Genomic DNA, 26,435 nt, shown 5'->3' on the forward strand with positions numbered 1-26,435 from the left:
TATAATTTTCAGCCATTTTAAGGTTGCTTTGCCTGCCTGTATCATGGTTTTCACAATACCATCTTTTAAAATTTCTTTCCATTTAATGCACTTCTGTGCATTCAGAAAAATCCTGTAGTTCACAATATTTTTTCATGTTTGTCCTTCTCTGTAAACCCACAATCTCTGGGCCATTTGTCCTAATGGTTCTCTACACTTCCTCATGCCCAGAATGTTAAATCCCTTCTATCATGCCAAAGGGCACCATTTGTTCTTCCTAATCCTATTGCAAATATCCCTTCTACTGCCACCATCTACCCATCTCATCTGCTGTTTTCTCTCTGCATCACTTAAAATAACAGTCACATATAGAAGACAAGAAAACTAAAATAATGCCTCAAAATTAACAAGATCTGTCCATTCACCTACATGAATTATTACTTTTATATTCCACCCCATAAAGCTGCTTTTTATAACCCCTTTCCGTTCTGCCACATAAAAAGGCAAAGTTCAACCAGAATTCCTCTGTCACCACTAGCAGCTCACTTTTCACATACTAATTCACACTGCAAATACATTGAAGCGAGGATTGTTGTATTTAAACACCTTTTACAGGTGTTTGGGGATTAATTCCTCTCTGCCATGCCCTAATTCTCTACCCTAACATCACACAGCCCTTCTCTTTTACCTGTGAGAAGCCACAACACTGTTTCTACCATTGTCTCCCTGTTCCTTCTCAGAAGCAATGAAAATATAATGTTTGTTTATTCCATGAGCAAAGGTGAAAGAGGATGTCGGTCTAGAATTAGGGTGAAGAGAAAAGACTTTAAAACTGAAAGATCAAAAGGGTAGGCATCTCATTTAAAAGTGAGGGCTCATTTCAAAGCAATATAGGTCTCAGTTATAACCCTGTAAGATTTTTTAATTGACAGGGACCTAAGGAGCTGGGGAAGAAACCCCTCCCTTCAGAGAAACTGAAGTACCTAAAGGTGCTTGCTTATTTGTGTTATCCACCCAGTAGGATGGAGGCCAAGCACCCAACATAAAAGAGCTGCAGTATTAGAATTACAGAAAACAAACTATTGTAATGCTCCACTAAGTTATTTATGATCCAAAGATTAAAATTATGTACAGAGTCACACACACACTCCTGCACAAAGCTGGCCAGATTTGTGAGGTTAGATTGGTCTACTGGAATCAGCTATATAATTCAAGGCTCTCTGCGATGAAATTCTGGCCAACTTAAATATGCAAAGTTACATCAGAGTTGGAGATTGGGTTCAATTTGTATCACTAATGAACAATGAGATGAAGCAAAATAGATTAAAAATCATCTCACACTGAATGAGGTGTTCTCATTCTTGTGTTTCGCCCTCCACATGTGCACAGGAAACACCTCACAAATTACAGTTATAGATATAATGATAAAAACATACACAGGAAAAATTAACAGAATGGGGTCAGTATACAGAGAAATGTACTACACTCGATGTCTCCTATTTTATATTTTGTTATATTTTAAGTTTCACATCTTATATCCACCAGTGCATTCTTTATCTCATAAATGGAGCAAGAACTAGTTCTATGTCTGAATAAATTTCTTAGAAATTATTTTGAAGCATAAATTACAACATACTTTTTCTTCAGACTTTCTCACTATGTCTTTTAATTTTTATTAAAATAAGACAGTCCCAAATAAAGTTTATTCAACCTAGAAGAAAACTGAATTCTACCAAGCCTGATGAGCATATGAGACCTATAACCTTTACCTGTTCTAATCTCAATTTCTGATCTATAAAATGTTCTACTCATGAATTCCTATTGATTGCTAACAATGTTTTTTTTCAAAGGAGATTATTTTCAGCATGCCTTTAATGGCAATATTCATACACACTGCAAGGACATTGAGCACTCTGAAATCCCCAATTGCTTTTTTCTTTCTAGGCCAGTCCTGTAGTGATGTTCTCCAGAAAAGCTGAAGAGGGGTTTAAAAGAGAGAACATTTTTCTCTGTTGTTCAGGCTTTGATTTTTGTCTGCTCAGTAGAATCACTAATATGCCTTGTTTCTCGTATGTTTTGAGGAGCTGAACATCAGAGTTCAGATTTCCAAGCACAAAAGATTAACACAGACCACTCCTATTGAACTCTTTCTATAGGCACCAGGCACAGAAGCACAGCAGGATGATTTGTTCTCAACAGTTCTCAGAGCCTGTTTATATACATATGTCTACAGAGGGGTTTCAAAATATCTAGTGCTTTTAGATGTTTTACTAACCTTCCATTTCATGGGGGACCATCCTTTTCCTTTTTCCCCAGAATGAAGAAAAGCCCCAACATAATTTTTTATATATGTATAAGAACTTACTGCAAGAGGTAGGAGGATCTTGCATGAGAATTTAACTGAATTAGTCTTCAGTCTTGCACCTCATGTCTCCAATTGTCCTGTGTGCTGTGCATGACTACCCAAAGGGATGCCAAGGGACAACTGATGAACCATCACCAGGTCTAGAGGGTCTAGTAATGCATGTCTTCTGTTCTGTTCTGAGTGTGCAAAAGTGACTTCACTTCTCAAACTGGAGATTTATAGAGTATTGCCTCAAAATAAAACAGGGAATTAATTTGTTTCCTCTCCTGCCCACTGTGTGGCCTGATATTCAACACTGGACTAAACCCAAAACTTTGAAATAGACAGCTACTTTAAGCAAAGCAAATGCTCAGATCAGTAGGTGTAGAGTAGATTATAGACTAGCAATCCAAGATCAAAAGGAAGAAACCAATAAAATAACTTATTACTCTGTACTACTTTCCAATTTAAGTCTGCAATCCAATACAGCTAATTTATCAAAGTGTACAGAGTTGTGACAGATGGGGCAAAATGCCATCAGCTACAGACTTTGTTGACAGACTCATAGCTAGGAATTCTTAGAAAAATAACATCTGAGAAGCAGGACAAAAATCAAGCAATGGCAATTGGATTTCTTTTTCATAGGAGAGATGCTGAAGAGAAGTGTCATGGGAGAAACAGGAGATTACAAACCATGTACTCTGCATAACAAAGTCTTTTTTTCCCTGGAGTAGATGCCAGTCAAAGCTCATTCGCCAATGACATATGGTAAGCCGACTGTGTGACTTTATTTCTTCTGTCAATAGAGGAAATAGAGGCAAGAAAGAGAAAGTTACAGATAAATGTACCACAGGATAGCTCCTCTGAGCAAAATCACCAGAAGGAAACATAGATGTATTACCAAAACACAATGTGAGAGGAATCACTCTCAGTTTGCAAATCTTCCCTTCCATCTCGCACACCTGCAAAGTTCTGGGACAGGAAGAAATTTGTGGAGTCAGTGGAACAGAAGAACTCTACAGTCATTGTCAGCTCTTCCCTGACCTCTCCAGTACTTTTCTTTATTGTGAGGGCAACCCTCTGCAATCCTTGTTATCTTCTTCAGTACAGCCAACCTCCTGCCAAGAAAGCTCCAGGGACAAGGACAGGACCTCTTCCTGAACGCAATAAAGACCAACAGGAAAAGTTTTATCCTGTAGACTGAGAATTCATCCAGGGGAAAAAATCCACTGCTCTCCCAGATAATGAGCTCTCCCAGTGCCCCAGACTGAACCAACTTGTTTCCTAAAAAAATTCTCAGTAGAGTTCATTTCAGGAGCTACTCTGTGAAAGTAATGCTGACAAGTCCATATACATTTGGCTCCCTTTATCCACTCATGTCATATTAAGGGCATGCAACACAAATTCTTTGTGCCATCATACAAATTGAGAACTGCAATGGACTGTAAGGCTTATTTATGCAGTTCTTACATTGCTTCATGGTATCTGAATCAGGGGGGAAATATCAGGATATTTCCTGGAATCCAGGAGAGACCAAGACCAAGTGCCCAGCAGGATGAGCTAACCCTGAGGGGAGCATACTCAAGATACTCTGTACAATATGCTAGACCTTCTAAAATGCTGAAGAAACACAGAGCAGTGCTTCCCACAGTTTTGGGAGAGATTTGGCATGTATACATGATTCCCTGAAAAGCTGGAGCAGACTGTGCTGTCTTGTCCGCTGGCCTTTCCTGCCAAAGCCTCTCACAGTGCTCACATAACCCACAGCCTACCAGTACTCCAGGTAGCACCTGGTTGTAAAACATAAACAGGATTTAGGAAGCAGAAAAACTACCTGGATGTTCCCCATTGTTGTTACACATCTCTGCAAGGTCAGGCAAGCACAGTACAACCTACAGACATTAACTTTGTGCCAGCTGTTCTCTTACTCCAGGAAAATAACATTGCTTTAATCTCATTTGCCAGAGTCTGATAAAAGAAAACCATTTATCATCCACTTTAAATGAATAAATCTCATTTAAAAATCATTGTGATGCAGCTTATATGTGATCTATATTGCTAACTTATCACTGCAAAAGCTGACAGGCCTAAAATAATATCTTCCAGATGCATATGGATATGGGGAAGTAAGATAGAATGCCACACTGCCCCTTTGCTTCACTCTGCTCTATGGTGGATGAAGTCAGGAACAACAACTGAAAAGCAGAGAGCAGCATCTTTGCATATTTCAGTCCTTTGAAAGGTGTTTCAGGGCCCTCCTGAAACAAAAGGAAAAGATGCTGTGGAAAACAAAATATTACTGAAGAGGTCAGTAGCATGTTTGAGTGTGTGTGTGCTGGTGGTGATGGTGAGTTGTCTGTCTAAGAAGCTAAAAATGTTACATGTTACAGCCTTGTTTCATCTGTGTACCCAGCTCTTTAGGAGCTACAGGAGGAAAATTGTGGGTCAGTTTTTAGAGGGCCACAGGAGTTTTAGGATTGCCTACATATTGGACATGCAATGATGCCAGTCAAAGCTCATTTATGATGTGGTAAGCCAACCTGGTGACTTCATATTTCTTATGTAAATAGAGGTAACGTGGGTAAGAAACAGAAAGCTACAGACACATATACTACAGGATATTCAGCCATGAAAACATTGCTGTAAAGTGGCACAGGAAACAAATTATGTATCAGGACCTCAACACTAATAAACCCATGGACTGCTAAATGTAAGGGTTCAGAATAGATAAAATCATGAATTTCCTATTAACCAGACACTTTATTCAGAGATCACATCTTGTTTTCAGACTTGGTAGAAATAATCCAATAAAATATGACCTGTAAAACCCAGGGACCTTTCCTGAGAATATGATGGTAAGGATTAAAATACCTTGAGTTTCTAGTGATTTGTGTTCTCTGTGACCTGACCCTCCCTCATTTTATCTTGGGTGCACACACAAGCACAGAGTGGTTGGAGCTGGCATGGGTGTGTAAGTGCATTACAGCAAGTGTGTGTACAGGCACCCTCTGTGTAAAGGAAATGAGACAAACAAGGATGCCAGGATGTCAAAGTGTCCATAAAAGCATTCTGTATCCCTGTTTGGACCACTACACTTGTAAAGGCTGCTAATAATCCTATGTTCAGAAACATCTAAGAAATATTACAACAAAAAAGAGGGGAAAAAAAGAAAAAGAAAAAGGAGGGAAAAAAATCCAAACAAAAAAACAACAACAAAAAAAAAAAAAACCCAAACCATTGAGGATCTATCTGAAAAATCCAAACATAACAGTCTATGCAGCAATTTGAATCCAGTGCAAAGAAAAGCACTGCCTCACGAAAGGCCTCTGTGTCTTTATGTATTTCTCCCTACTGAGGAAACTAATGGAGGATGCTTAATGCTATACTTATCCATCTGTAAGATGGGAATTCTGGGCAGTGAAAAGTTACCAAAGAAGAAAGAGAAAAAAGTTACCAAAGAGAAACCAAAGGAGGTTTGTAATGTAAGAAGAGAGAGCTCTGGGAAGGAGATAAGAGGAACATTCTTTTCTAGCAGGAATGCTGGTCTAGCTCCAGGAAGGACTGAGGTTAAAGAGGAGCTAAACTGGGAGGATTCAGCAGCTTGGGAGACCAGACAGACTACAAAAAGCAATTCTGGACCATCCCAGAGGGACAGATCCAAGAGTCCAAAATACATTTCAGAGTAGTAAGAAAATCGAGGTATAGAAACATATCCAGGATTTATTGTTTTCTGGCTCTTTTTTAACCCCCAAGCAATCAAGGGTACTTGTCACTTCCAAAAGGCACATACAGAGCACTTACCTCAACTTCCCAGAGGAATTATGGTCCAACTACATCTGCAGTTGAAATTGTGAGAACGGGTGCTAGACGTACACAAATGTTTGGCGATATTATGGCCAATTTTAGACCTAAGATAAGAAGTCATCAGAGACACAAGGGAAGAAACAACACTACAGTCCATTTGTAGAGACAAAAGCTTTCAGTAGGTGAGCTCCATAAAATAGGATCCAGCAGTCTCCCAAGTGTCAGTACTGCAAAGACTTGATTAGATCCCTGACAATCATTAGATACCTCTTTTCAAAAGAAAGATGCTCTGGATTATTCAACTACACAGTTAACCAAGACTCAGAAACATCCTTAATTAACTTTCAAGGACATTGCATGTACTCCAACCACTTAACAATGCTTCCCATTCAACTTCTGACATGAATATTTTCTGTTAAGTGTTATGAGAATATTAGGAACAAAATAAAATTATGCAAATGTGTCTCTGTGTCTTTCTATCAGTACCTGTGTTACCAATTTCCATTATACAGTGGAAACAATACAGTTTCATTTTTCTGGTATTGCTTCTCATGCAGTCCCTGCAAGTCATTTTGCTTTTCACCAAATATTTCCACCACCCCATACAATTGTGTATTCGAAAAATCTAGAGTACCAAAGCATCCAGCCACTCTAATTTTACACACAAATACAGCATGCAGTACAGATACAATCTCAGCTCCATTTTCTTAGGTGTTTCATCTTGTTCTGTGCTGGTGACAATGAAGTTTCTAACTGAGTTCACACCAAATAAAATGCTTGTCAGTAAAGTGGGGCTTTTCTGAGTGGATGCAGCACAATGGGCACAAATTCTCAGCACAGTAGCCACTCAGGTTAATTGCCTCTACAGACACGCTGCACAAAGCAGGAGGTAACCTTCTCCACCTCACATAAACCAGCTCATATGAGCTGTGCTGTTAGTGCACACTGGAGTGGTCTCACAGAGACAGCGTGGCATGCCTATAGCACTTTTCACTCAATCTTCTCACCAACTCCTCATATAGGTAATCTCTAAGAGACACCTGGTACAGGCTGGGAATAAGAGAAATAACACGACAGCAGATTATCCACAGTCTAGGCAAGAACAGGTCCATAGAGAACTTGAGAGATCTACTGTATGACTTCTCTAATCTGCTTAGGGCAAGCTAAATAGCTGTTAGCAAGTCTCTAGACAAAAGCTGACCAAAAAAATGTTTTTAAATGTAGGATAGGGACTTGTTTATAGCCCACATCCATCATTTTAAAAGTGGAGGAAGAAGACAAAAAAGAACAGTATGTCTGCCTTTGTCTTCCTTTCCTTTAACAGAGAACGAATGTTATTAACTTCCTTATTATGTTCACTGTTTGAATCTAAGTTCAAAAACAGCTCTTCTGAGATAAGGTCAAGGTCATGCTCCACCTTATTGTTATGGAAACAGCACACAGGGTCAGGATTCATGTCTTGTTGAGATTTTGCTTTCTCATTGCAAGGTCACAGCTTCTGATAGCTTAATGCTTCATAAAGAAACTACTGGAATGATTGCACACTGAAATCAATAATATTTTTCTCACCACTGATAGAGATGTTGAAGTAGATTTCATAGAACTAATTGATTGGAGGGAATGTGGAGCAGTAAAGATTAGAGAGAAAGCAAAAATTTTATAAAGTGCCACAATCTTAGCATGTACAAGAAAGATCATTAACTTTTCTACACCGTTCGCACTAATCAAAAACCGAGGTCAGAAATGCAACAAAAGGTAGAACAAAAAGTGCCCAAGCATTGCAGCCCTCTGCAGCGATTTTGAAGACACAGCAACAAATACTTTTGCTGTTATTTTGTTTTCACTTTTAATTAGGGACTGTTTACGGTTATCATCCAAAATGAATTGAAACTTTTACTAGATACAAGTTTAAAGTTTAAGATCCTGATAGACTTAGAGGCATAAATGAAAAGAAAAACCACTTTCCAAAAATCTTTCTTAGGTGATCTTTTAATGATGCATTAAATTTCTGCATACTGCTGAAAACTGGCAATTAGTCAATTTTAGATATGAACAGATAAAAATGGGGTTGTCATGATGCCAAGCAGCACTGACACTGAGAACACAAATACCAACATGACAAGCTTTATAGTTCTGTTATTCTTATTATTATTCCACTCAGTTTTTCTGGTCTATTGCACCTAGGCATGCAGGTCAGCTTTACATGATGATGTGTAAAATGAGAAAGAATTCTTATAAATCAAAACCATAATAATTTACAAGTGTTTGGTTGAAAGGCAGACATGTTTTTCTTCTTCTGAGCAAGACCACTTAAATGAGCTCCAGATTTTTCTACACTCTAAATATAAACTATTCTGCTCCCAATTCTTAGTTTTAATAAACTTTTACTGTAGGACGAAACCAGCAACCATGGGAAAGAAAAGACACAAACTGAAGTGATGAACTAGATCTCCTAAAGCAGAAATTTGCTACAGCTTTTGCAGACATGCTCATGCAGCCCTAAACAAGGCTGTGAGTGAATACATGAGTTTTTTTGTTTAGACACACCAGCAAGGCTAATCAGCTCTCGGCAAGTTATACCCCAAGGTTGCTATATTGCTTCCAGTAGCCCAGTAACTCATGATCTCACAGACACATCCTTATGATATCCTCAGTGATCTCATTAGAAAATTGCCTCATTCTGTGTGTTAAATAATATTCAGGCTGCCGTACCTCAGGCCTGCACTACACCACTTGTCTTGTTCTGGAAGTCAGAAACTGAAACGTGTGCTAGTCCCTCATTTTAAATGGGCAAGATTTCCTTTGATAAATAAGAACCTTTTTCTTCTGCTGGGACTACCTAATTCGGGTGCCAGATGGTTCTCATCACCACACAGCAAGGAAAAATCTAAATATTGGGGGAATGAAAGGCAGCACTCAGACAGGATATAGCAGTGATCCAAAAGGATTGGCGGCCATTGTACTAAACAATGTTCCAAGTGGTACAGAGAGGCAAAATTTAAATAAAATCCAGATTCCACTTAGCCTCATGGCAACATTTTCAGAAAAGATCTCATCTTAAAAAGAAAATGTTGAAGGCACAACTAGTTCAAACCTGTCACAAAAATCCTGTGGAAGAAATAAGTTATATGTAAGAATAATCAATAGGACTGGAATCATTTGGACTCTCAGCCTGCACTCTGTTCCCTGTTCTTAAGGTTTTAAGTGAGGACATCCCTTGAAAAGAAATGGCACTCCCAAAAGGCAGGTGTCCTCCCATGTGACTATAAGATTGAAAAGAAATATTAAAAAATGCAAGTGATCTGAAATTTGGTACTGGGGAAAGTAAATGGTCTTTTTTGAGGAGAGAGAGAACCTGTTTATTTTCTTCTAGCTCACATGTTTAACAGAATGATCCGTGACTAAGGAACCTAATGTAATTAGGGAACTGAATGACCTAGTAGCAAATGCATCTTAAATGGAGTTGAATGCTGAATAATGAAAGGAACAGGATGAGCTCCTTGCATGCTCTGATGGCTTGTGCCCATAATCATTTAGAAAAAGAATTAGACATCTTTCTGAATAGCACAAAGTCCAATGGCAGTATGAAAATCACAAATAACCTCTTAGCCTTCATTTAGAAACAGATAACAACCAATCTGGAAAACATCAAAGTGCCATTATATGAAATCAACAGCACAATCACATTTGCTTTCTGGTCATCCAATATCTCCAAAACCAAAGCACAAGTAGTACAGAACAGGAAAGGGCAATAAAAACAACTAAATACACAGAAATATCTCCATTTTGGAAAGATTGAAAACAAAGAAAAAGAAATACAGTTTTTGTTTGAAAAGCAAAAGAACTCAAAACCTGGGAATATAACATATCCATGAAATAAGTAATGTATAAAAAAATGCAGTAACTGGATCCTAGCTAATAAGGAAACATCCTAAAACAGAAGAGATTTTTAAAACTGATAAAACACGTGAAATTCAGTTCCACGAGATATTATTGAAAGAAAGATTTCACTAGGATCAAAAAGAAGCTACCTGAAAAAATTACATTTCAGTAACACCAATCTGTTTGCTTTCAGATATCAGTGTGCACTGAGATATAACTGCAAATCTTCCAATGAAAGATTAGATTCTAATCTTTCTCTAAAAGATGCAGTTTTGGATACTGCTGGTCTTAGGAAATATAGCTCTAAATGGATCATGAGGTTGGTCAAGATCCCAGTGTTACTTGGGAAATTTAATAGTGTAATGTGTCCACTAATAAATTAGAATAATTTGGAAATATTAACTTGGAAATTACCCATTTGCTTCAGAGGGAAAAAAAAAAAAAGCTAAATGCAAAATATAACATCCCAGTGAGTTGTTTTTCAAAAAGGAAATTAACCAAAACAAACAAATAACACTCCCACAAAGAAAATATAGGGAGCATGATTCATATCAATGAAGTCTTGTTGCTTTGAGTTGCTTAGCACAAATAACTTTTGCCAATATGTTCAAGACCTACAAATCATGAAAACTTCTGAAAAATATGATTTATAAAAACTCCTCAAAATGCAGTGCTTTAGCTAATTGCTAAAAAGGTTAATAGTTTCTCATGTCTCCCCCACCAAGGTTAGCAGTTGATCTCATCTGTAATTGAGCTACTACTTCATGTAGTGAAGCACACTCTCAAGGTGTTCAACTTTTTATGAAAGTTCAGAACAAGGTTTAATGATTTCAGTTTTTCTACCCCCTTCGGCTTAATGTAGGAAGCTTCACACAGTATAATTGAAATAAATGAGATATTAAACCCTGAAAGTCAAGGTACATATAATTAAAAAGTAATCACTGCTCACTTCAGCTACCTGCTAGGACATCATCTTATAAGTCTCAAAAGACACATCATTTTAAGTGACTCATTTCTGCCTGCCCTTTATTTACAAATTACCAGCACTACTGAAGTTTGTCTACTTTGATTATTCCACAGGCACCACCTAATAGAGAGGTTTGAGCTTCCCAAGCTTATTTGAGAGAGCTTCACAGATCAGACTCAAACCAAGGACTCAGAGATAAAATGCTGTAAAGCCACCTACTGGAAAATCAATATCTCAGATGTAATGAGTTGTAAGACAAGTAAATTAGAGTACAGATTACTCTATCAATTGGAACACATAACTTTTCTCTGTAATTAAGTATTTCATATGTGATGCACTGCATTTGGCACTGGTTGCTTTGTCTAATTACTGTACATTTTATTTTAAATGAACAAGAAACTTCCTAAAATACCTCGGCTTCCATCTCCAAAGGTGCATGAGCCAAAAGAGGCTCTGGAGTAACAAGAAACATTTCCTGCCCTAGCAGGAGCTGGCATTGGAAATAAAGTGTGCTGTATAATTAATGTGCCTGTCCTTTCTCACTTCAGCCCTGCTACTGATATGAAAACAGTTACTTTTAGAATAGCTCTAATCATCACTTACCCAAATCACAGAAACAGCATGCATATGGAAGGCAACATGAAAAATTATAGCTCAAATCCATAACTCAAGGAAATATTTCTATTTAAAAGTACAGCTAAGAGGAATACACAATTTCTTCATGTTATTCTTAAAACATTCATTGATTAAGAGCTTGCAAATCCTATTCCAGTTTGCAGTTGACTAAGGCACCTAAAATCTGTTACACCTGTACTGGCATGGGAATATGCTGTGAGCTCAGGACATGCACAGGCAATTATATCAACTTCAGAAGAGGAAGATCTTGGGGTGGGATGGGATTCTGGACAGAAACTACTCTGAACACTTGAGATACCTATACCATAGCTAGAGCTTCCATAGTGTTGAAGACGAAGAAAGAGTTTGGAATTTGTCCATGTTACAACAGAAGCGTGAGGGACCAGCAATATTTTGAGACTGAGAGTTCTTATGTTGTGCAAACCACTGATCTCAGAATGGAGACACCAGAGATTATATGGTATTTGCATGCCAAGAGGTGGTCTGTGGATATGAGTAGTGCCTGAAATCTTAGATCTAAGAGTCTGAAATTTTTCAACTATCTCTAATCAGATTAAAATGCAGAAGACTGATAGATAGGATGCTGGCATTTGAACAGATTTGCAACTTGCATCTGTTTTTTAAGAACAGGCTAGGAGACTGCAGATGCATGCGTATGGAGGGTTATACACCAGAAGGACCAACTGGAAATACCCTATCACCATGTATGCATTGATACATACTTTTTACAAAAGATATTTCATATTATTCTGTGACTTTCAGTTACTGTATAGAGAAAGGTTTTGCTCACTCTAAGAATAAAAACGAACTGAATATCTGCAGTTCTAAAGAATGTCTTTGTGGACAGAGATGAAAAGTTCACTTTTTTGTGTTGTTCATTTATTCTTTATCTCCGTCCGACTGCTGCATCTGATCCACTACCCAGAGAAATCAAAGTGAGATTTTTCTGATCAGTGCTCTGCTGATGGTGACAGATGTAATCAAAGAATGGGAGTTTATTGCATTACAAAGTGTTGGGATTTAGTAACAGATCAGATCAAACCAGTTAGGGGAAGTGCCACAGATCACCATTTAAAGTGCATTGCCTTCCTCTTGAGTAAAACCTGGCCATTTGTCAAGGAAGAAAACTTTTCATATTTTGATACCCATTTTGTCCTTTCAAACAAAGTCATGTAAAAAAACCACAGGTGCATGAGAAAACAGTTTGTGGACTGTCTGTTAAGAGAGAATTATTATGATTTTATTTAACATGCACTGTAGAGAAGATTTTTTTTGTCTAGGAACCAAAAAATATTCTAGACCAAAGCCCTCCTGTAGCACCAGTAACAGAGAAGAGAAATCTGTGGAATTCTGAGCTACACTTTCCTTCCTTCTAAATTCATTCTACATTCCTTGAGTGATGTAAAGAGGTCATGGTGTTAATTAAGATAGGGTCATTTCCCATCTTCACAAATCTTTACTCAAACATTTTCTAGACACCTAATTGGGAGCTGGTGTGTCTCCTTCAGGCCTAACTACACCATGCAATGAGGTAACACACAAGAGTTTCTAGGAAGAGAATCTAAAAGCATGACACAGAGCTGTGTGTGGTAACTAGCTCAGGTCAAGAAGATGTGTCTGGTGAGCTCAGGCACCACACTGGAACAATGTGCCCATCTTGCTTCTGAGACTGGCTCAAACATAGCATGACACATTCTCTCAAACATTTCACAAGGCACATGTCCTTCTTATTCTTTCAAACCTCCTTACAATCAAAAATAATCCATTTCCATCAAGAGAGACATAAGTCAATAAAGCAAGGACAGCTTTAGGATGATTTTGAGAATCATGGTTTAAAGGATCTAAAAAAGCAGCAGCATAATTTTGCATTATAATTCAGCTGATGGGAATCACGACTTCTTCACATGACAACTCTCGCCAAAATCAGAAAGATCATAAGGATTTTAAGCACTGATATCCCACACAAGAGCACATGGACCAACTGCTGAGACTACACACTGTCACACTAAAAATCAATAGATGTGCTTTCACAGCCCCCTTTCTACTCTGGTGCTACCAGTTGCTGAATTTGAGCTACATATTGCAGTCTTGTAGGATATTCAAACAGGAGCAAATACACAGAGAAAGAAAATAACTTGCCTCCTCATGCTTTTAAAAATGCTTTTTTTCTGTGATCTTAAATAGTGGTAATGATTCTCTGCAATCCTGACCTTTAGTCAGTAAGCTGCATTGCACACCAGTTTTCAACAATTAGCATTTTATAGTTACATACACACTGTGCTAAAGAGCTGATAGTGTAATTTTCAACTTTATACTGAATATATATGTCTTCTTTTTAAAGTGAGAAAACTAGTTTTTTTATTACTAACCTGAGGAAACAAACAAATACAAAATAAAATGAAAACAGCACTGTATTTTTCTTTTAACCACAGCATTGCTAAGCAAAGCCAGATTTGCCACAAACTGGCCAGATCAAATGCAGAAGTTCCAAGTACTTTGTCTCCATTGGGACTAGACCTATAAAAAGTGGAACAAGCCACACTCCTTAGAGTGAAACTGCAGGAGACAAAGGTTCTGCCACACTCATGCAAAAGCCAGGGAGCTGGGCACACAGAGTGATCTCTCCACCTGAGCAGACACCAGCTCAAAGTCAAGATACATAATAGAGAAGAACTTCAAAACTTTCCCAGTCATTCAGCACTCAGCAGGACTTAAGGTACAACTCACCTGCTAACCTTGAATAGCAGAAAATCAGATTACATAAGGAGGATCATAACACCTTTGAGTACTCTGATCCTAGAAGAATAAGAATTCAGGTGATTCAACCTGCCCACCCCTTATGCTACTTCCATCCAGTCTGCTGCTAAAATTAGATGCCTTTGTCACTCTGCATGTAAGCTTCCACAGTACAAACACTGTTAAAAAAGGGAAGATGCATAGCTTGCAATGTTCTAATTTTGCACATCAAACTTCATAAAAATCTATTCACTTTATTCCTAGCAGCCATGTAGATATTTTCCTGAGTATTAATCATAGGATCTAATCTTTGTGTCAGGTTCAACCAAGCCCTGAAACCCTGAAGAAGGCACAGGCAAAGTCATTTATGCTTTAATGCAAAGGAACTAGGGAGAGTATTCAGGAAAAGTAATCCTAATTCACTTTTTAATAAGATTAGTTAAACTGCATTAAGTTGGCAAGTGGATGCTTTTACTCAGAATGAAAGTGGCCTTAACTTGGTTTAGTTTAATTGTCTTTGGAAGAAGTTCAGGAATTAATCTGTTTTAACTAATCCACCTATTAAATCCATTAATTACTTCCAATTCTTGAGTTGTCCTGTGCAGACAAAACCATTTTCACCTTAATTGTCAGAGTCTGAGCTTGAAGATCTAGTTGGAACAGCTTAAGGAGCACATTCCAGATACAGATTAGTATCTCCATGGCTAAACCTCATTAAATAATTCTGTGATCTTAATACAATTCTATTGCAGAACAAAGGAGATTAATCACCTTCAGTAGTCTACAGAACAGGTCATGTGTACACTAAACACAAGAGACTCATTTCAGGCAGGCAACAGATATTCTGTTGCTCAAGGTCCATTTTAGCTGACAATGGTTGGAGTTTTTATGGGTGAGATTGTTCTATCAGCTGAACTGGTACATTGAAAATATTGAAAACAGACCTCAAAGGAAGAAAATATAGAACATTTCTCTCTGACTTTGTATTCACCTCCTCTCTGACTTTACAATCACCTCCTTTATATTGGCCTCCTATCAGGTTTCTAAGAGTTTCTCCTAGAGCAGCTGATATGCAAACAGGATAGATAGTCTCAGGCAGAAACTTCCAGGTGGCCCTGGGGCAGCAATACATCACCTGGTGCAGGTATGTGCCTTGCTCAGTATTTTCAAAGCTTTTCCATCTATCACCTGAAGGAAGGTCAAATAGATTGATTATTTTGCCGTTCTTCAGAGGATGGAAATTACCATTAGATTAGGGGAAATCTGAACAAGTGACACAAATGCAAATGGAAATTCACTCAAGGAAAGGCATGCTGAATTCAAGCTTTCTGCAGTTACTCATTTGGGTTTTGTGACACTTGTCAGCCAGGTATCACAAGCTTGCTGCAGGGAACAAGTAGGCAACAGCCTTACTCTAGCCAACCCAGCCCAAATATTACTTGTAGTTTACACATGCAAATGCTTCTGGAAGCACTCATATCTCCACATTTCTCATTTTCCCAGCCCTCTCAGGGAAGGGCTTCTACTCTCACCGCCTTACATCTTCACTGACCCCAGAAGGCAGGACTGGGTGCAGCTGGGGCCAAGCCACTTTACTTTCCAGAGGACCTGTTTAACCTGTTTCATCTGTGGTGCAGATTCCAGCACAAAACTTAAAAAAACACAAGGATATGGGAAAGACACTAAACCAGATCTACTCTTAGCAGGAAAATTGTCTCAAACCCATTCATGGCATGATGGTCTCAGCCTGCCTACCATGTCACAGAGCCAATGAGCTGATGCCCAAAACACAACTAATGACACATTTCACTACTCAGAGGGGTGTGGGACCTATTCAACTAGAGACTGAGCAGTGTCTGTCCTATCTGAACATTGCCAGATAAAAACATCACTGTTCAGCCTGTGTGGTTCTGACAGACTGAATGGGAGAAATCCTCTAATGCCACTATGAGCTCCTAGATCATCATGAGGCCAGGGAGATGCCTTGTTCCTGGTTTGCTGAATGTGCACAGCACCTTCTTTCACTGCAGAGTCTGCCTAGATACCCTCTGAAGGTGCAGAACTGATGCAACTGATACATTTTTTCTAACACTTTTTGGCTACATCCAGTTGCCACAGAACTAAAGCCATCATGACCTTGTCCCAACCAATGAAAGTAAACACACTTATTCATCTAGGAAGTTAACTCTAGAAGATTGTACCAGGCCTGGAAAAGATATAGTTTGGTTTGGTTTGGTGTAGCCTTCTCCAAGATTGTTAAACTTCTACAACAGCAAAACCCTGAATTTAGCACTGAAAAGACTTTCTATTTTAAAGAATATTTGTGACAGCAAAAACTACTATCTTACACACACACAAGCACGTGCTATTGCTGGGGTTTCTTTATTGACTTAGAAAGAGACACATTTTCTGCTAGCCTGACATTAAAGCAACAAAATAAGAGCCTTGCCTACCCTATAAACAAAATATATTGACCATAAAAGCCAAACTCTGTGATTAATAGAGAAATAAAATCTTATGTCTTAATCATATTATTACCTGACTGTCAGTTACAGCAGTGGGCTGCAGTTAAGTTAATTTTCCTCACACTAGATAGTGTGGGGCTGGGGTTTGGATTTATCCTGAAAACCATGTTGATAACAGAGGGGTGGTTTTGCTACTGCTCAGATGTGCTCACACAGGCCTTTTCTGCTTCTCACACCACCCCCACAGAGAGTGGGCTGGGGGTGCACAAGGAACTGGGAGGGGACACAGCTGGGACAGCTGGTGATACAGCCAAGAGACCAAAGGGATATTCCATGCTGTATGCCATGATGTTCAGCATACAAAAAAATAGGGGGGAAGAAGGAGGAAAGGGAAAAGATTTGAAGCATTGTTGTTTGTCTTCCCAGGTAACCATTAGATGTGATGGAACCCTGTTTTCCTGGGGATGTCTGAACCCCTGCTTGCCCACAGGAAGCAGTGAATTGATTCCTTGCTTTTCTTTGCTTGTGTGTGCAGTTTTTCTTTACCTATTAAACTGTCTTCATCTCAACCCATGAGTTTTCACACTCTTACTCTTCCAATTCTCTCCCCCATTCCACTGGGTGGGGGAAGAATTAGTAAGTGGCTGTGTGGTAGCAGGAACCAGCTGAATCAATGGAGGATAAGCCATACAAGAAATGCAAGTGCAGCAGTGACAGGACCCAAGCTGGCTTTGCTGCCCAATAACTCCATGCAACATTTCACTTTTCCTGTCCTGAATGACCACCATGAGTAGCAGACAACAGGAAAACAATGCTTGCAGTCTACAGCAGGCTACAGCAAGATATTGCTGTACTTATATGCAAGTGACAGGTAACAGACTATCTCCATAACCCTCTAGTGCCTTGACAATCTCCAGCCCATCTCCTTTAGCTTTGGGATGGAAAAAGAGCAAGAAGAAATCTGCAATTAACAAGATTTTCTAAGTCTGGTGTTCTCTATCTTCTGCACAAGAGAGAAGAAGGGTGAAGGTATTTTCCATGAGAAAGAATAAAGGTGAGGGAAGAGGAATGACTCTCAAAAGTGCTGTTACAGGTGGATAATTCACCATGTACATTGTCACCCACAATTTGTCTATGTTTTCAAATACACTTTATGTAGACATATAAAAGATATTTCCTGACAACATAATGCAATACAAGATTTCATACTAAGACCCCATTAAGCAAGAGAGGTACACAGGAATTTGCTACATTAAGTAACTCAGATGCTATGATTTTCACAAATTTAACAGAATATAAACTCAAGATTTTTTGAGTTTGTTGAGTAAAAGCAAAGATTTTTTTGTTTGCTGCTTTTTTCTGTGCCAGGCCTGAAGGCCCACAGGACCTATGGTTGTGGAGGCACTGGGCTCAGCAATGCAAAAGAATATCTTCTCTCATACTTTTCTTGCACTCTTTCAAGGGAAGGGTTAAAACACAAGTTACTCACTACTGCCACAAAACCTGCCTCTGCAGGCCTATGAAGCCAAAATGCAGCTGCCAAGGTATATGAACAAGAATCAAATCTCAGTGCAAGTCCTGGATGACATTGAAGCTCCTTTGCATGAAAAAGTCATTCCTAGTTACCTTCTGCCTTCTTAGCAGTAGCTCCTATCTTCATACTTTAATCAGCCTTAGCACTTTTCCCTATAACCTAAGGACAACAGATCAGCTCCCCAAAATGCCTAATCCCCTCAGCCACCAGGCTCCTTCCTGCCTGTGCCTAAACTCACTGGAGCTTCTGAGCCTTTTCTTCCATTGCCTTTCTAGATCTCGGATTTGCAAAGCTATCCACACAGCTTCTAACCAGATATTTTCCAGACTTCCTCCCTTCCATCACAAATCATACCAATCATACACCTTCTCATGGCCCAGCAATCCTTTTTCAGCATCTCTTGCAACTGTATTTCCTTTATCCTCAGCTTTTCGGTGTTCCATTAAAGATGCTACCTGCTTCCTCACTCTCCTTTTTCTCTTCTGCACTTTTTGTTACTTACAATTTCTTCTTTATCTTTTCACAAATGGTTCAATATGCCCTTTTCTCCTCTCTCTCAGAGGCTGTGTATGCTTCTGTTCTCCAATCATGCTACACTCTGAACTTTCTCTCTTGCATTTGATTTTGAAGCTTCATTCCACAAAAACTAAACAAAAGGCAGAAAAGAGAGCAAGCACTAGTAAAGCCCTGATCAGAGCTCCATACATCCTTCAGCAAAGTTTAGCCTCTAAGGAGGGCAAACAGACCCCATTCAGGTAACACACCTGGAAGAGGAAATGACTGCACTCTTGGCTCTCACATCACTGTCAGACAGACACTGCTGTGCTCCACGAAGCCAGGCATTACTCTCAGTGTAGATTATAAACACCACATAAGCAGAAAAACCTTAACACAGGACAAAATGACTTACTTAATATTAGTAAAGCATCCTGAAAAATAAATTCCCAGAAGACTAATGCTCTTCCAGGTGTGTGGCCTGCAGCAGGAGCCCTTCAGGTATCCAGCTGAGGCAGTCAATAACCGCTTTGAAAGACACTCCTGCCCATGGTGAATTATCGCTTAATTAGACGGAGCCAGGATGTTCCATCACATGAGCAATGCTTTATGAATAAAATCAAGTATATCCTGCTTTCTAAGCATTCATCTCACTGCAGCACAAAACCTGGGAAGTGACAGTTTGCTACCAGGAGGAAATCTACCCAAAAGAGATATCTCTTATGTTTCAAAAAAGAGTGCAGCTATAAACAGCTCAAACAACTCAATAGTCTGCAGTGCTGTCAATCATAAATGCTTATGTGGTGCAGGAGCAGAGAAGAGCTCCAGTCAGTATCAGGGCCCTACTGTGATGAGCTGTGTCAATGTGGGAAAACAGCCTGGCCAGAGTTTCCCCACAAAAGCAGCTCCATGGGCCCTCTCCTCCTGTGCTCACTCTAATGCCCCAGCAAGGAGGCCTTTCTACTAATCCACTTCCAAACTAGCTCGAAGCAATTTCAGAAAGATTCTCTGTTTGGATTAAGAATGGCCACATGAGGAGCTGGTGCAAAAATAGCTGGCATGCTTCAAAGTCACATTCTAGATTGTTTTGAAACAGCTTTCACGTACAAATGTGTACTTTAAAATAAAATTTCTGCCTTGAAGGATTTATTATCCAAAAATCCAATCTTGCAAACACTTATACACCTTCTCAGCTTGTGATACATAATTAAATCCTTCCTGTGTGTTTTAAGAAGCTTGCATAAAGTTTCATGATCGGAAATGCTATGAACAGTTTTTAATTTCTGAGTTAATTGGAGGTGATCTCCCTCACGTCAAACTCCTAACAACAGGTCAATAAATTCACTAGGAGGTCTTTTCAAGCAACATTTAAATTTCCAGTTCATAAGAGAAGACTCTAAAATCAGCATATACTTGAGTGAATATTGCACTTCTCAAGAGGATACTTCCCACATTTCAAATGCTTTGCTAGATCAAATACTATAAAGACACATGTTAACACTTTAATTATTTGGTTAGTCCAATAATTACTGAGAGCTTTCTATAAAAAAATTGCACAACATTAATTCCCTGGTTAGTTTAAGTCTTAAAAAGGTAATGCAAAGGGTGAACAGGAGGATGAAGGAAGATTGTAAATAATATCACTGCTGAAAGGTTTAGTAACTTGTGCAATGTAGGAAAAATCCTACAAAGAAGGGAAGGGAAGGGAAGGGAAGGGAAGGGAAGGGAAGGGAAGGGAAGGGAAGGGAAGGGAAGGGAAGGGAAGGGAAGGGAAGGGAAGGGAAGGGAAGGGAAGGGAAGGGAAGGGAAGGGAAGGGAAGGGAAGGGAAGGGAAGGGAAGGGAAGGGAAGGGAAGGGATCCTGTTCCTTGTCCTTCTGACCACATGGTTTTGGATGCAGGCCAGGATAGGATTGGCTTTCTGGGCAGCAAGCCCACATTCCCAGCTCATGTCCAGCCTCTCATCCACCAGCACATCCATGTCCTTCTCACTAGGGATATAGAATAGAGATGCTGATAGTGAAAAATTATTCCAGCTTCATTCAGTACAGGGTTGAGAGCATCAAGTGCCACAAATGGGTGGCACCATCCACATGAGGAAGTAACCCAACTGAGAGCAGATGGTGCACTAATTCCAATGAGCAGCTCTATTGGTAGCTCTCTGCCAAAGGTGCTGACTGGACAAAGCTGCTGTTCTCCAAAAGGAGGCCCTGAGCAAATGCAGTCAGAGGCTCTCTAGGAATGAGTGGGAGATGGACTGTATGTCACTGAAGGTACAGACACTAAAGGCAGATGTGGATGATGTGTACTGGACTATTTATCTTTCTATGGGAACTGTCACGACTGATGTGTCATGTGAAATCTCCTTTGAAAACTGGTAATATACTGGAGACCATGAATTTAGAGAATGCATGGTAATTCATCTCTTCTATAACACTAAATATGTGACATTAGTAGCTCCCACAGGATACTAAAATATAAATTCCTCAGCCCACCCTGGAGACGAGAAGCTAGCCAGCCAGCTGGCCCCCCTGTCTGTCTCCAGATCCAGACACCAAGCCCCCACATTTATATTCCAAGCCTCAATTCTCAATTATATAGACCATGGAGGATTGAAGACACTCAAGCCTTTGAAAAAGATGAGAGTAGATTAAGTTCCTGCAGGGAAGAGGATGAGAGTCCTATTTGCTAGTCAGTGCAAACTTTGAAGCTGAGGCAGTAAAAGTAAGTGGGGAGTGACAGTGGAGGGAGACTGTCCAGAACACAGACACATTTAGGCTCCTCTGGTAGAGAAAAGATAAGTGTGGCTACCCACTTACTTAGACTAACTGGATTGTCTGTGTGTCTGTTTATAACATTTCCTTCCATATTGGCACAAAAATGTATGGCCTTAAGTTTTGCTTGGCCTTGTTTGGCTGGTTGAGTTTGTCTGAAGCTGTCTAAAGGTGGCTTGGGGAAAACCCTCTGAACTGAGCAGAGTAAAAATTGTAGCGTGACAATGACAATTGTGGACCTGAAGGCATTTTTAGGAGACCCAGTGCTGCAGGTACTTCTTGCTACACTGTTAATGACCCTGATTTGCAGTTGGTACCATTACTGCCAAGCCTTGGAAAATGTGTTCCCTGTGGCAAATGCAAATCAGCATTTCTCTTGCAAAGAGCAGATGGATGAGCAGTAACCTGGGACTCTAGGCAAAGCCTGAGGCATCACATCTGGGAAATTTCCAGTTATTTTTCTTTTCCCTGCTTCCATAATTTAGGGACAGCTTAAAAGAAGCCAGGCAAATACTGACGTAACCTAAGTAACCTTTCTGAAAATCATATGGTTACACTGCTTTACTAGTAACACTATAAACCAACCTTTGTTTGTTAATAGAAGCAACTGTTGATACTTCTTGTTTCCCTTCAGTGGTGATAAATGCCTTTGTTTCTCAGCATACTAATTCCTACTGAACCCTCCAGAGTACTGCAGATTAATCAGCTGGGATTGCAAGAAGAAAGAGGGGCAAGAGCTGCTGCTCTAGAGGCCACTGGATTTAGCATGGTAGTCTCTGTCCTGGTTTACATTGTGTGATCTTTCAACATTCATATATACAGTGGGAGACACCTTGGACTAGCTGGTTATGAAAATAACTGAGGTTTTTATCTCACAGTCTACAGCTGCCCATCTTGGATAGAGAGCCACCACTCTCCATGTGAGCCTTACCTTAGAACAAGATTTTGTTGTTTAGCACGTGTTGTTCCTCACCAGCTACCATCTAGGTTTCTTTGGGTTACAACAGCTCTGCCAGGCATGTGCTTTTCCTGGGAACTTTGTGCCAGCAGCCCCACAGAAACAGTCTGCATGAAAAATTCATTTGCATCAAATCTCTGCAGCATCTCTTTTATCAAAGCAAGTGCTTGTATGCTCAACCAGCATAAGCCACAGATGGGAGGTTTTAGACAATCAGCTGCAAGATTAGGAAGAAAACCAAATACATATCCTGCTTATGCATTTCTGAATGAAAAAAAAAAAATCCAGTAGCATAGGAATAGTAAGAAGCAAGTCACCAGTGTCCATCAACTATTCTATCAACTTCAGTAACAGAACATGGATATTTATTTGGGAGGAAAACACATTGCTATATAGTCTGCTTTGATTAACTCACCACATAAATCCTTTTTTACAGGAATTTTCAAGAGGTATTGAAAGCATTATTAGAAATGTCAAGGCTAGAACTGTCAGAACTACAGTGTGGGGGAGCCTCAATTGAACAAGGCAGAGTGTAACACATTAAAAACCCACTGAATCTAAAGGTTTTTATTAATTTAACTTTCTTATAGGAAATCAAAACTCTAATTTGTTCCTAATCCCCCTCTTGCTGATCAGAAAAGCACCTTCCCTTTAGAACATTATTTTTATTTCATTTCTGGCTATGATTTCTCCAAGCACCTTTGCCAGTTGGATGTCTCAGGTCAGATGGATTTTCAAGAATGACTGGACTGCTGATAAACTTACAGCTTGTTATAGTGTTAATATTGCCTCAATAATTATATATCCCTCAAAGACCCAGAAATAAACATGATTTTTTTCACAGAGGTGATAGCATACAAAGAAGATCCAAATTGATTTGCAGTCCTGTGGATGATGAGAGGGTATCCCACAGACTGAATAAGCAGCAACACTGTTTAGGAGTTCCTAAGAAACCTACAAAAACTGTAGAAACACCAGGAAGAGCCATTAGACCCTTGCAAGGAAAAGGAACTTTATGTGTTGTTGCTACTAATAGACCAAAATAAAAATGAATAAAATTAGAAATAAAGTTTTGATAAGATGCTCTCAGTTTTTATTTCAAATTTCTTCCAGTTCCTAAATGTAGTTTTTGTGATGCTAATCTATATTTTAGCAGCTACACAGCATTTTCATTAAACAATTTCCTGTCTTAAAAAATATTTACTTCATGTGCAAAATATAACAAACATTATAAAGCTGGAAAGGTCTCCATTTTTTTTTTATATATGGAAATATAACTCTTTTATGTGGTTGTTTTATTACAATACCCCATGGAGGCAATCCACTGGTTGCTGAATGCTCTCATTCTCCCCCACACATTGTGCTCCCTAGCTGCATTTTCTCTTCCATCATTAAAGATCTTCTCTCACAAGGGATGAGACTGTCATAGTCCCATTATGAGGAAAGGAAAATATGAGCCAACAGGGAAATATTTTTGAATCCAAAATATAACTGATTTGAATTAAATGTTCCATATTCAAGTGTTTTGACGAAACCTTTTTTCAAGACAACATAAACAAACTAAAGCCTCCATAGAACTATGCTCTAAAATGTTGTCAATAATGTATCTGACAATGTATCAACAGTGTAAAATATCTATAAACAAGGTGAAGTTTTGTCTTCCAGTATCTAAAGGTGGGTTGCCAAGAGGATGGAGCCAGGCTGTTCTTGGTGGTGCCAAGCAATAGGAAAAGAGGCAACAGCCAGAAAGTGATGCACAGGAAGTTCCACCTGAGCACAAGGAAGAACTCACTGGCTGCGTGACTGTGCACTGGAACAGGTGGCCCAGAAAGGTCCTGGAGTCTCCCCACTGGAGATATTCCAGAACCACCTGGACACAATCCTGTGCCATGTGCTCTGGGATGGCCCTGCTTGAGCAGGAAGCTTGAGTAGATGACCCCAATTTGATCCTTTCCAACCTGACCCATTCCGTGATTCTGTGAATGGCAAACAATGAAACACCACTGTGTTTGCCTATATAAATGTCATAGGTAAGCTAGAAAACCCCAAATTCAGTCATAATAGACCCAGATATTCCTGTAATATCAACGATACTACTGAAATTCTTACTTTTATAACCTAAATCATAGTAGGTCATATTCAATTTATTCAGGCAGAATTTGTTCTTCCCATAGGAGCATCTGTGAGAGGGACTGATGGAAAGAGACAAGTATCCCATTCCTTATTCTGTTTTCTTCTACTAAACCAAATATATTTACCTAAGGTAGGTAAATATCAGCATAGTAAAACCTGAGAGCCACTGCAGCCAGGGAATGCTAAACTCTTTGCCTTCCCCAGAAAGAGAGCAAACAGGATCTGTGAGAAACAGCAAATGAATGACTCAGATTCTCCAGCATAAAGCAAACATGCCCCCTGAGTGTGTCCCACAAGTCTTTTGGGCACTAAAAGCTTTCTTCACCACAGCATTCCAATTGAGAAAAGGTGCAATGCTGCAAAGAGGTAGAAGAATGGTAAATTTTGAAGGACTAATGTCATAATAACCCTACTAAGATTCCTTTCCTCTGTTAGTGCTACATCCACGTGTTCTTAAAAAGAGGCATTTTTTATTCTCTTGTGGTTTTTTAACATATATACTCCTTGTTTCTCTCTTCCCACACAGTTTGGCAGGTAGTTTCTTTTCCTTATTTTGTTTCTCTTTCATCTGTCGGCTTTCAGGAACAAGAACCGTGTTTGTGTTTTGAATTTATAGCACAGTAAGAACATATTGAATTTAAAGCCATAATCTAACGTAAAGACATTAAATCACCACAAAAAATAAAAGGCTGATATAAATTGTCCTAGACTGCATAGCTGTAAATGCAAGAAATATGAGTCAAGATTAAGTTGTAGTGGCATTTTGGCTGTCTCAATATAGACTAAAGAGAGATGGAACACCTGCTCTGATCTTCACAAATTGAATTTCAGCTCCTCTGAAGATTTTGAGCTCTCATCTGCATTAGTAAAGGACATCATAGTTAATGTAAATTGGACATTTATTCACATAGCAGAGTAGTAAATGTGCAATATGCCTGCACACAATCAGTGCAAGCAACTGTGCTACCAACAAGAAAACACAAAAGACACCCTAATTACAAGAAACTGCTACTAAGTAACTTCCACATCAATGTTATACTTCTCATGCTTTGCACGCAGTCAATGACATTACTTTAACACTTTTTTTCAGAAACTACCAATAATCCAGTAAGGGGGAAATACTAATTTTTCAGATACAAAACAGTAGTGAGATGACAGTCATATCTCTCACACTGAGACAGTGGGAAAAGCAGAGATTGTTTGACCCTGTATTTCTGAAAGTAGTTCTGAGAGCCCTTGCGCTCCAGCAGACCTGAAGTGACATCTTTTCACCACCACAGATTGCTCACTATTCCCTGGCTACAGCAAATCCTTGTCCAACATCTGTACATGCACATGTATGTGGCTGCGAACAGGTAGATAAGCCAATGTGAAATATATTAAAATTCCTGCAAAGCAATTCATCCAATAGTAACAAATGTATACAGACTTCAAACACATCATGCAGGTTAGAATTGGCAGGGAGGCTCTGATAAGTGAGTGAAACAGTGAAAAAAATCTTTTCCAGAACAAAAACTTACCTTAAGATAACTTCAGAAGTATCTTTCATATCATCTTGAGATGAGACACATTTCTTTACTCAATTTATTTCCCTGTGGTGGGTCCATTCTGAAGCTCAAGCAAAATAGCAGCCCCACCGAGAGAAAAGGAAAAAGAAAGGAAAAGTAAATGTCTTATTCAAGGAACAGAGATACTTTAACAATGACCAGAGCATCTCTGAATGAATGTTG

General features: G+C 39.2%; 1 protein-coding gene across 1 annotated transcript in view; it reads right to left on the reverse strand.

The window, feature by feature from the left end:
- GADL1 (glutamate decarboxylase like 1) overlaps window positions 1–26,435 on the reverse strand; it is a 164,826-nt gene extending 138,391 nt beyond the window's left edge. Inside the window, exons 1-2 of the mRNA XM_071429423.1 lie at window positions 26,226–26,435; window positions 22,546–22,679 (exon numbers count right to left, since the gene is read on the reverse strand). The gene's annotated coding sequence lies outside the window, so the exon portion shown is untranslated. The remainder of the gene's footprint in view (window positions 1–22,545; window positions 22,680–26,225) is intronic.

The sequence above is a fragment of the Agelaius tricolor genome, unplaced genomic scaffold (genome assembly GCF_023055355.1).
Source record: "Agelaius tricolor isolate 1412-34295 unplaced genomic scaffold, bAgeTri1.0.p SCAF_6, whole genome shotgun sequence".
NCBI lineage: Eukaryota > Metazoa > Chordata > Aves > Passeriformes > Icteridae > Agelaius > Agelaius tricolor.